Here is a 9,611-nt window from a genome sequence, read left to right on the forward strand (position 1 = left end):
AAGAGGGATGTTGGATGATGAATAACAAACCATAGAAAGACAGGAATATTAAGTTGTCATTTTCTTTAGCACAGTGAGGTGATCATAGTTCAAAACTACCTATAGTACATTCTAAATTGCTAGAAGAGAAGTTCATCCTCCAATCTAAAGGAATGAGAAAGAAATAGAAAAATTAATTATCACGACGTGGTCAGTACCTTTCATGTTCCTGTGTTAATCCATCCTACTGCTGCATAAGTATAATTATTACATGTTTAACAAAAAAATTAAATGTTTAGCTACAGGGAATATTAGCTACCCTGATTAGGTGATTGCACAGAGTATGTGTTAAATTATGAAACTATACTACATAAATCTGTAGAGTAAAAAAAAAGTAATACCAAAGGCCTTTAGAAAAAGTCATATGGAAACTACCACTATAAAATATTCTTAAAGTATATACATATACATCCTAAAAGAGATTAAAATAAGTTATTCCATAAGAGGGGTCTATGAAGTCCCTTTCTAGACTTCATAGACCAATGAAAAAAAGATTTCAAGGCCAGAAATGGACATTAGATGGCCAACTTTTAAGGAATAAGAGACTGCAGAGTGTGTATCCCTATAAAGGATTTCTATATCAAATTTCTCCCACCCATGGCTCAGGGATCATTGAAGAAGAGAGAATGGGAAGATTATAAGATCTAGGGTTTGTCCACGAACATAAGGATGCAGAGGTTTGCAGGCCACTGGAAGCTTGCACATGTGAACTTGTGGCAATGGTGGCATTGAGCACAGGACCCACACCAACTCAATCAGACAAGGGCCCAGAGTGGAGTGAGGGAAATGGGTGGTGGGCAGGCCCTAGACTGAGAACTATTGGAGACAGATTACTACTGAATGAGGGTGAGTAGGCCTTACCAACAATCTCTAGATAAAGCTGACTACACTCCAGGGAATGAATTTGCACCAGAGGACAGCTGGGTACAAATACTTAACTGGATAGGACTTAACATACATAGCAGAACATATGAGGTCTGGTGGGAGGTGGGGTGGAAGGGCATGGATGGGGGAGGAGGGTCTAAATTTGATTAAGAACTGTTGTATGAAATGTACAAAAGCTCAATAAATTTTTTTTTAAATAATGAAAAATTTTTAAAAAGAAATTTCACATTGTCAGTTGCAAGAATGTGTATGGGCATAAAATATTTTAGCATCCAGCAGAAAAGCTTGGCGTTTTACCTCTAATCAATGAAAAGTCTCTCAAAATGCTTCAGTTTACACAACTTTTGAAATAGGTCCGCACTCTTCTCTTCACATTTAGAGATTTAACATTTTCGATCATCAGAAAATACAATGATGCAATAAATTAATAGAAAGAGAATTTCCTGTCCCTCTCTCAACTCAGTTGATTGTTTTTAGAACAAAGCATAGTTCTAAGTAATAATCTGTCCGCCGTCTTCCTTCTGCAAGTTACTTTTTATCTCCAGTAGTAACAAGTAACTGCTGAACTTCATCCAGCTGTCTGCTCCTCACATGAACCTTCCCTGTTCTTTATGTTTTTATATTTTTATTGCACGTTTATATATTTCATACAACAGTTCTTAATCAAATTTAACCCCCCACCCCCCTGCGTGTCCCCCACCCCCTCCACCGAACCACATGTACTCCCCCATACATATATTTACTCTAAAGTATGCTTTTCTCAATGCAATGACAAACTGGATTGTTCTCTCTATTCTTTTAAGATTGTTGAGTTTTAGTATATAGAAATACCCATGATTTTTGGTTTTATATCATATCATCAATTAACAGAGATTATTTTTACTTTTTACTTTTTTGTTTCCTACTAAGATGTCTTTTACTATTTTCTCCTGCCTAGTTGTTCTGAGTTGGATTTCCAGAACTTTGAGAACAGAAGAGATAATAGCTGTGCTTCTTTTTTTTCTGATGTGTAAGGAAATGTTTTCAGCTTTTCACCATAAATATGTTAACTGTAGGTTTCTCACATTTAGGGCTTCTGTTGTGTTTAAGTGCAGTCACCGCCAGCCGCAGCTGCTCCTCTGTTCTTGTGGGTACCACTCCTTTGTTCTCACAGGCATGGAGACTGCTCTTCTGCTTGCCCTGGGCTGAGGCCGCTCTTCTGCCTGCCCTGTGCTGCCTCTTGTCATCACAGCTTCTGCCTGGTCCCAGACCCCAGGGCTGGTGAGGAGACTGTCAGTGGAGCCGCATTCAGACACAGGAGACCAGGTTCAGTGACACAGGTCTGCTTTATTGCAGGAAGGCACAAGCTTACATAGGGATAGTGACCAATCACAGCACAGCAAGTAGGATACCTCATTAGCATATCAAGTTTAGCATCCTATCACAGTACAGCAAGTAGGATACCTTATTAGCATAACAGACTTAGTATCCTATTAGCATAACACACTTAACATCCTATCACAGAATAGCAGGTAGGATGCCTCATTAGCATACTGGGTTTCAGATTACAGAGCCTGGATTCCTGGAAACCACGTGACCCTGACTGTTGCAATATCTAAGTGTTGCAATTTTGGATTCCAAGGGTGTTGATTAGGGAGTGGAGAGCTCTAGGCATCGGTCTCATGATCTGCCAATGGGAGCAAATGTCACAAGGCATTCCTTGTGGCTCCAGTAGTCCAGGCATTGCCTCCAGCCTGCTGTATGGCTGTCAATGAGATTTTCACCCTAGGCTCAAGCCTGTCTCCCACACTGAAGTACCTTCTTTCTATACCTAGCCTCACTGCTAGGTGATAGAGACTTGGTCTTCTATAAGGGAGTGATGCTAGATAGGTTGACTAGGCTCCAGTGGATAAATTCATATGGGACATATGAGTACACAAACTTGACTTGGTAGGCCTTAACATATATGATAGAATGCATGAAATCTAGTTGGCAGGCTATGAGGGGTGTATTTAGAGGAAGGGGTCTAAATATGATTGAGATATATTGTATGAATTGCACAAAAATTCAACAAAATATACATTTAAAAAGCTTTTTTAAGAAAGGCATGGTGGCACATGCCTTTAATCCCAGCACTTAAGAGGCAGAGGCAGGCAGATATCTGTGAGTTCAAGGCCAGCCTGGTCTACATAGTGAGTTCCAGGACAGCTGGGGCTTCAGGGAGACCCTGTTTCAAAAAAACCAAAAAAAAAAAAAAAAAGCTTTTTTATATGTATTGAGATTATTGTTTTTGTCCTACATTCTGTTAATTTAGTATATTGAACTTAAAGATTTATATATGTTGAGCCATCTATACATTCTAAGGATAAATTCTTTTGAATACATTGAACTATACTTTGAATATGCTATGGAATTCTACTTAGTAGAATTTTCTAGAGTATTATTAAATCTGTGTGCATACAAGATATTGCATTATAATTTTCATGTCTTAAAAAGTGTCTTTATCTTTTCTATCACAATGATACAAAATGATACAAACTCATAAATGAATTTGGAACTCTTCCTTCTTAAAGTTTTTATGCCTACAACCACTGTTTATTAATAAAACAATCTTATTCAAGTGTATTTACTTTACCATAATATACAGGAAGATATGTTTACCTAGAACAAAAAACATATACCTTAGACTCTTTTCCATCTTAATAATATTTGGTAGGTATATATCAATAGAAGCGTGGCTTCTTAATTGCACTGTGGCTAAAAATTTATCTTAGACACCTTATTTTTTAAGATTTTTTGAGAAAATTTTGTATTAGTTCTTCATTCAATGTTCTTTATTAAATATTGGTGGATTTCAATCATGAAGGCATCTGGCATTGAGCTTTATTTACAGAATGTGATACCATTTCTCTCAACCACTTGTTTAAATATGTATGTATAAACACAGAGTCATCCAAAATAAATCATGATCATTTTCTTATTAGGTGGAGTTTACAGGATATAATTGTCTCACAAATCAACTAACTACAAAGATAGAACTTTTAAAATGAGATTTTTACCTGAGAGTGGGGAAATAAAGTAAGGTCGGTAAATTTTTCCTATCTCTTATATTCATTGAGATAGATGATGATGATGCTAGATTAGATAGATAGAGGATAGATAGATGATAGGTAGAGAGACAGATGATAGATAGATAGATGATAGATAGAGAGATAGATAGATGATAGATGATGATGATAGATACATACATACATACATACATACATACATACATACATACATATGATTCTTCATTTCTTTTTGTCACTCATCAGGTTACATGTCCAGTAACTTCATACTTTCTTTTTTTTTCCTTTTGGTTTAATGAATCTTCTTCCTGTTGTTTTTCTGTCTTTCCAACAATTTCTGAGTGCCAATATGTTCACACTTTGAAGGAAAAACTTTAAAATGAGGGCCAACTCATGCAGACATTCACTAATTCCCTTGCCCTTTTTAGTAGGATTGTTCTGAGTCATGTTGCAAGCACTGACACTCATAGATCTTTATCAAGGTTGGTACACAGTTGATCACTGCAGAACTTTTCTCATTAACATAGGCAAAACAATTTGACACATATTTGCGTGCCACATAAACTCTTAAGGCCAAGAACTAGAACAGAGAAAAAAGATTACAGTGTGTCAAATTTATCAGAAAGACGGTACTCACACTATCACTTCCAAAACAATAATAAGAAACTCAGACTAGAGAGTATTAGCACATTCCCATTGACATCTTATTTCTCAAATCCCTATTGGTGCTTCCTTTGTGTCTGACTGCATTACATCACTTGAATTATTATCTCAAGGTTTACCTTTGGAAAACCAAAATATATGAAATATAGAGAAGTCATTAAGATACAGAATGTGGGGAAGGGGATCTAGAATACGATCACTCACAGGACAGATGTTCATGTATAGTGATAGCAAACATTACTATGACAAAACATCACAATTATTATGACTTAATTGAAGTTAATTAAGATGAGGTGCTGGTAGAAAATGTGAATTGGCTTATACAATTACCTGTAGTATGTGGGCTACACAGGCACACTGCTGTGTGTTAGGCTTTGAAACTGCTGTTGCTAAATGGCATTAAAATGCTAAGGTATAAAAATAAACTAAAGCCAGCCAATTTGCAACACAGAGGATGACTTCAAAGATAATAAAGCAATTTTCCCTATTATCACATTATCATTAGTGTTGTTGTTTTGATAGGTTCATTATATATGGGAGGTGAATTATGATGCTTGATTCATATACACATTAGGGAATGATCAACTCACGATTTTTACAATGCCTATCCCCTTAAACATGTATAATACTTTATACTGATTGCCTTAACGTTCCTTTCTTCTATTTTGAGATGTGTTATGAATTATTATATTCCCTTGCTGTACTAAAGAACATTGGAAAGTTTTCTTCTGTCCTTTAATAACACAATGCCATTGATTAAGTCTACCCCTTCCTTTTCCATCATATCCCATACAAATTCTGCTTTTTAATAGTTCATAACTATTCTATTCTCAACTTAAAAAACAATATTTTCAGATACTATCTATGAGTGAGATAAAGCAGTATTGCCTTCTCTGTACCTGAATTATTTCACTTAGCTCATTTTTTTATGTCTATTTATGTGGTCAAAAATTAGGAACGTTATTACCTTTATGAATCAATACTCTGTTTGTGGATGGATGTGTATGTTGATTCTATAGCCCAGCAACTGTGAATCATGTCTCAGTAAATACTGGAATTCAGGTGTCTTTTCAGTATGCAATTTATTTTGATTGTATATATTCACATTAGTGATAGTACTGAAATATATGAGCTCTATTTTTACGTTTTGAAGAATCTCCATACTGTCATTTAGAAAAGAGTTTGAATTAACATTCCCAACAAAAATACGTGAGGTCATCTTACCAGCACTTGATGTGTACTCTTTTTGTTGATGACCTTCCCGGTGAATTGAGGTACTATCTCACAGCAGTTGATTGTTTTTCATGTCTTCTTTTGAGAAATAGCCAACAGAACTTGAAATGAGATTAAAATGTGCTATTTATTTTAAAAAATATTTTATTGATTTTTTTGTGCATTTCATACAATAGCACTTAATCGCATTCATGTCCCCCATACATTAGATTTCATGCGTCTTGCCATATATGTTAAGTCCTTTCTGGTCAAACATTTATATCAAGGTATCCTTTGATGCAAGTTCACCCACTGGAGTCTAGTCAGCCTGTCTAAAGTCTTTCCTTTAAAGAATATCTTCTCTCCCTCACCTAGCAGTAATCAGTTTCCAATACTTCCTCAGCTAGCGTTGGGGCCTGCTGCCCATTTCCTTCCTTCATTGTTGTTTTTGTTTTTTGTTTTTTGTTTTTTGTTGTTTTTTTTTTTGAGTTGGCATGGGTTTTGTGCATGCTGTTACCATTGTTGCAAGTTCATATGAGCAAGTTTTCAGTGGCCCGAAATCTTCTGTTTCCTTATGTTCATGAACCAACCTTGGCTCTTACAATCTTTCCACTCCCTCTTCCACATGGTCCCTGAGCTGTGGGTGGGTGAGGTTTAATATAGGACTCCTATCCAAAGACATGCACTCTGTAATCTCTTATTCTCTAAAACTTAGCCAGTTGTGGCCTTCTGTGTACACCACACTCGGTTGTATGAGACAGCTTCCCTAGTGAGAGTTGAGGGATGTGTTAGTATTCTCTCTATCCCCTGTTCTGCTATGTTCCATGAGCCTTAGGTGTAAAGGCTCCACTGTCAATGTGTCTTTTAGGATCAGGCATCTCTCAGACAGATATTCTCTGTGTGTGACCAGTTGTGGAACTTTGTACTAGCTTCTATCTGTTGTGAAAAGAAGCTTCTTTGATGAGTGGTGTATGGTATACTTGTCTGAAAAATACAAGGATCCAAAAAAGAAGGCACTGTTTTTAAATATTTTCATTTTTGTTCTAGTTTGTTTCTCCATTGCTCTGATAAAACACTGACCAAACAAGTAGGGGAAGGAGTTTGTTTATTTCATCTTATCTGTCCAAGGTCCAGTCTCTCTTGGAAGGAAGTCAGATACGAACTCAAGATGGTAACCTACAGGTGGTAACTGATGCCAAAACAATGGAGGAATGCTGCTTACTGGCTTGCCCTCCCTTTCTCAGCCACCTTTTTTTAAATTTTTTTATTATTTTTATTTTATGTGTATGTGTGTATTGCCTGCATGTAGGTAAGTGCACCCATGTCGTGCAATGCCCGTGGAGGTCAGAAGAGGCTGTTGAATGCCCTGGGACTGGAGTTATGGACAGTTGTTACCTGCCATGTGGGTGCTGGGATTCGAACCCGGGTGTTCTGAAAGAACAACCAGTGTTCTTAACCTCTGAGCCATCGCTCCACCTCAGCTACCTTTCAGCACCCCAGCTTACTTGCCTAGGAATGACACTGCCAACAGTGGTCTTGTCCTCTCCTACATCAATTAACATTTAAGAAAATGCTCCACAAACATGCCCACAGGCCAGTCTGATAGAGAAAATTCCTCAATTGAGATTCCTTCTGCCCAGGTGAGTATGATTTGTGTCAAATCGACAAAAACTAGCAAATCTACAGTCAGTGGGGAAAAAACGCATGAAAAGAAAACCGAGTAACTGGATTGTGACAATAATAATAAAGAAGCTGATGACCATTGAGATTGCTCAGTGGGCAGAGGCACTTGCTGCTGAGCCTAACAACCTGAGTTAGATCTCCAAATCCCATATGGTAGAAGGACAGAACCAACTCCCATGAGTTTTTCTCTGACTTCCACAGAAGAGTCATGGCATGTGCACACACACATGCACACACACACACACACACATACACACACGTTATAAAATATTATTTCATATGTCATAATATTTTTAAAAGAAGGTAAATTTATACAGCATCTATAAGTTCCATATGCTAAAGTCAGGACCTGAAAAATGATGAACACTAAGAATCTTGATGAAGACACCTGTGTGGATGTGATTACGATATTCTAGCTCCCTTGAAGACTCTGAGCTTTCAGAAATGTCTCTAAATATCTCCTTGAAAGACAGTCTATTCCTTTACCTAAAGGAAATGAGGTCTCGCCTGAGTCAGTTGCTTCCCAAGAAAATAATTATTTTTTCTCAACGTGTAATCTTGCCTTCTCTCATGACACGTAGCTAGAAAAACAAAGGACAAGGCTCAGAACAGCATTGTTTCAATGCTAGAATCAGCTCTGCTTTGGGATGAAAATAATTACTCTCCAAAAGAGCTATAAGTTATTACCTGAGAGGGTTCAAAAGTTTAGAGTGCTGAGAGGATTCACTATGTAAGATCCAAGAATGTATCATTTGATGAGAGTTTTCCTTGAGAATACACTAGGGCTATTCTTTCCATCACAGCGAGAAAGGTATCAGTTGAGAGACCCCAGCTTAGTGAAAGCCTTAGCAGTATGAGATGTTGCTATGAATTCTATGCTGTCTAAAGTCAATGGATTTATAGGAATTCAGAACACCTGAATCTAGAAATTCCTGCAGTCCCCAAAAGTATCAAGTTTACAGCAGAGATCACCTGTCTTCTCTCTAAGATTAATTCAAAAATACCCAGTTAGTCTCAGCACAGATGACATCATATCTATCCTGTAGGTTTCACAAGCAGTTACTATAGTATTGAGGTATTGATAAAACACATTTGAATAGGAAAATAAGATAAACTGTATTAATATTCAGAAATTTGAAAATAACCATATGCAGTAAATGCAAGCAGGTTTTAGTCATATATAGGACTTTGCTTTTCATGAATATGTAATCATGCTGCACAATGATCTGAAACTTGATTTTTCTTATGAAACTGTAACAATTTAAAAGTGTTCTCTCAGGGTTGGAGAGATGGTTCACCAGTCAAGAGCACATCTGCTGTTGCAGAGGACCTGGGTTGGGAAAGCTTTAACAAGTTCAAGCCAATAAACATACTGAAACACATATCCTAAAGTGCTAGTCACAATAAAAAGAGACATAGTATGTTGGTAGACTCATTGGATGTGGAGGCAACACATTTCATAGTATCAGTACTGGTCCAGCCCAGGTAGCAAATAGCACAGAAAGCTGCTAGTGTCAAGGAAGCTACAGAGCAGGAAAGGGACTTGACAGCCAACCAAACCTGCCACTTGATACACAATGCTGCAGGGGGCTTTATGAAACTGAAAGTGGTAGAGATGAGGAAAGAAGCTGTATGGAGCTCGTTTAAGCCACAGTGGGGAAATAATCTAGGTCCTGTGTTCAAGTCCACACAACTAGCAGCCAAGAATCACGTAGATTCTGAAGCAGATTCTGGTCTTTTTCTCAGTCCTGCTAAGGAAGAAGATCTTACACAACAGGGAATCCTTTCACCATACACCCAGGACCTCTCCTCATGAGCAGGATCTTTTCACATTCTCTGGTGAATACAAGTAGACAAGCAGACCAGCAGACCATCATGACGTGAAATCTGAACCACGCTCACGTAGAACCAGAGAGTAAATAAACTTGCATCTACACGTATGTGAACAAAAGCTCTCCTTTACTGTCTAAAACCCACTTTGTCAAAATAATCAATCTCCACTGTTGGCTGAATATCATTTTGCGTTTCCCTGGAGTATACACAAATACACATGCATCAAGATTTTATTTATATATATATATA

This window comes from Nannospalax galili, unplaced genomic scaffold, assembly GCF_000622305.1.
Source record: "Nannospalax galili isolate Female #2095 unplaced genomic scaffold, S.galili_v1.0 scaffold337, whole genome shotgun sequence".
NCBI lineage: Eukaryota > Metazoa > Chordata > Mammalia > Rodentia > Spalacidae > Nannospalax > Nannospalax galili.